At 33.4% G+C, this 3,343-nt stretch overlaps 1 non-coding gene across 1 annotated transcript; it reads right to left on the reverse strand.

Moving 5' to 3' along the window:
* Positions 1-1,870: 1,870 nt before the first annotated feature.
* LOC150065737 (U6 spliceosomal RNA) lies at positions 1,871-1,976 on the reverse strand. The gene has a single exon (XR_016535076.1). It is a non-coding gene; the product is annotated as a U6 spliceosomal RNA (small nuclear RNA).
* Between the last annotated feature and the right edge of the window lie 1,367 nt (positions 1,977-3,343).

Here is a 3,343-nt window from a genome sequence, read left to right on the forward strand (position 1 = left end):
ATATACTATCTATTTATCTATCTATCCATCACCATTTAATCAAAGTACCTTTAGATTACACATTAGGTAGGTATAGTAGTTTGTTCTCCCAATTGCCTTGTAGAATATTTCCTGTATTATCATTGCCATTTTATTCTAGCTAGCCTCCCAATACTGGCTAATCTAACGCCATGCAATCATACCTCCTTGTTGTTTTAATCTTCATTTCTGAAAATGCTAGTAAGTTTGGATATATTCTCACCAAATACTTCTTTTTATTTTGCATAGGGCCTGAGCCTCTTAGTGCTCAAAGCTAGCTCTCCATCACTTGAGCTGCAGTACCACTTATGGCTTTTTCTGAGTAGTTTATTAGAGATAAGATTCTCAGGAAATTTTTTGCCTAAGGCTGGTTTTGGACCATGATCCTCAGATCTCAGCCTTTTCAATAGCTAGGATTATAGGCATGGGCCACAGGAGCCCAGCTGGTCATATATTTTAATATATGTATTTACCTCTGAACTTTTAAAAAAATATTATCAATCCTTCAATTTCCTACTTTTTCATTATTGACTTTAGAAGTTTTTTGCATATCAAACCTATGAATTATAGATATTTTATAGATATTTTAATTTTAAAAATAAAAATATTGACCAAGAGCATGGCCTACTGGTAGAGTGCTTGCCTAACATGCATGAAGTTCTCGGTACCACATATATAGAAAAAAGCCAGAAGTGGTAGAGCTCAAGTGGTAGAGCTCTAGTTTTGAGAAAAACCTCAGTGAGTTCAAGTCCCAGTACTAGCAAAAAAGAAAACAGTAAAAATATTTTCTTCAATCTATATCTATTTGTTAACATTGTCAAAAGAAACTGTTTTATGTAGAAAAATACTTTTATCCTGTTTCATGAATTGATCTTTGAGAACTTTGTTTTTGAAGTTCTTGCCCATGCCTGAGAATAAAAGCATTTTCTATTATCTGATATTAAGTTCCACCTTTACCTCCAATATCTTTAATTCAAAAATCCACATATGTGTCATATGTTAGGATAGGTTTTTTTGCTTTTCTAGTTTTGTATTAGTTTGGGGATAAAACAACATAGTCCATATTGGGAAAATTATATATATATATGTATATATATATATAGAGAGAGAGAGAGAGAGGGAGAAACGCATATCATATGTAGTACATATATACATACATATGAAATACATACATGTATATGTATAGACACATATCTATTATATGGTATATATACATCTATATATGTATACTATATTATATAGTATATATACATATAATACATAATACATACTCATGTAGCATATAAGTAAGGGTATATAGTACATATAATTGCAAACTATATATCACATATACACATCTGTACACATATAACCTGTTTATATATATAAGCACATATATACACATGTGTATATATATCCATGTATAGTATATGTATATATGTATATGTACATACATGTATTTTTAAATTGCTAACCATTTTGGAGGCTGGGTAATTTGAACAGGATTGGGGTGAGGCAAGGGACAATCTCTGCTTCTAAACTGGTACCTTCAATGTTGTGTCCTGCAGACAGCAGAGGCACTGTGTTTCCCCTCCCCTCCCAGCAGACATATGGGCACTCCTTCCAACTTCCTTCCTTCCTTCCTTCCTTCCTTCCTTCCTTCCTTCCTTCCTTCCTTTCTTTCTTTCTTTCTTTCTTTCTTTTTTCCATTTAAAAAAATTTCATTAGGGCCTGTGGCTTGTCAGTTCTTGTAGTGATTGGCTGGTATGATTTTTAGGTGCCATTTCTTTTTTTTGGCAGTACCATGTTTGTGTTGGTTTTCAATGTGTGGAACATCTTTGAGAGTTTTTTGTAATGCTGGTTTGGTCACTATAAAAATATGGAATGCTTATGAATTTGCGTGTCATCCTTGCGCAGGGGCCATGATAATCTTCTCTGTATTGTTCCAATTTTAGTATATGTGCTGATGAAGCAAGCACCCAACTTTTTTAATAAGAATCCATTAATGAAGGCTCCATGACAGTCTATAAAGAATCATGTCTTTATGAAAAAAAAAAGAATCATGTCTTTATGTACGAACTTGTAGAGCTCTCTTTATTGTCTCCTAGATTACCATAAGCTCATAGGTCCATTTCATAATTCTCTAATCTCCATTGGTTTAATACTCCTGATCACCTATGATGTGATTGCTGTGAGTTTGTAGCAAATTGTAACATCTGAAATACAAATTGCTATTTTTTATTCATCTTTTTCCAAGTTGACATTGTCAGAAGTGTTTCCTTTCACTATAAATTTCAGAATATATTAAGATTCTTAACAGCAATTAAAATAGTTTTGCATTTAATTTTAAAGAAAATTTTATGGTATAAGTACTAGTATTTATTTTATTTTTTATGCTATAACTACTAGTATTGAAGATCAGGGGCTTTCTCTCCATCTGGATATTATTATGAACTCATGAAAACATAAACATGCTACCATGAAAGTATTTGTACATGTAGAGTAATTTTTTGACCATTATATCATTTCTTATATTTTAGAAGATCTTTTCTCCTGTAGTCTGCAGATTATGGAGGCATCGGTGGTGACTGTGATGCAGAATTCTGTGTATTTTATCTTTGCTATCAACTAAAACTGTTATGGCATTGAGATGTGTATAGTACTAATTATTTGTAACTTATTGCATGTTCTTGTAGCCTGGTACATGGTAAAGCTATGCAAGTGATTGCCTATGTGCTTGCAAAGAAAGAGTATTTTTTATAATGTGGAAAGCTCTATGTCTATAAATATGAAACTGAAATGATATTTAAACCTTCTATCTTGAGTACATTGGGAAAGTATTAACATCTACAATATCTTCCACCACAATTAACAGAATAGGTCATAATTCATACATGCAAATATTGCTTAGTGAAGCATTTTCTCTATACACATACAGGTATGTGGTATAAAATGTATTCCTTCCTGTGGATAAAAAATCAAACATTTTGGAGAAGCCATTTCTTTGGAGCAGGAAGGGCTGCTGTTATGATTTGGATATGAAATATTTTCTCCAAATGAGGATAGGCTGAAAGCTTGGTTCCTGGATAACCGATCTGGACCATTGAAAGTGACTGGATCAAAAAGGCTCTGACCTAATCCATTGGGTCTATCTGCTGGTTGGGTACATAACTGAATGGACTGTTGGGAGGTGATGGGAGCTGTGAAACATAGAGCCTGATTGTAAGAGTGGGTCCTTGAACATAGCTTTGAAGGTATGTCATGAACCCGGCCTTTTTCTTTCTGTTTTCTGGATGCTACAAGGGTGAGTAGCTCTGCTTCAGCATGCTCTTTCTGCCATGATATT

This window comes from Megascapheus bottae, chromosome 3 (genome assembly GCF_031878675.1).
Source record: "Megascapheus bottae isolate mThoBot1 chromosome 3, mThoBot2.hap1, whole genome shotgun sequence".
In the NCBI taxonomy this organism is placed as follows: Eukaryota; Metazoa; Chordata; class Mammalia; order Rodentia; family Geomyidae; genus Megascapheus; species Megascapheus bottae.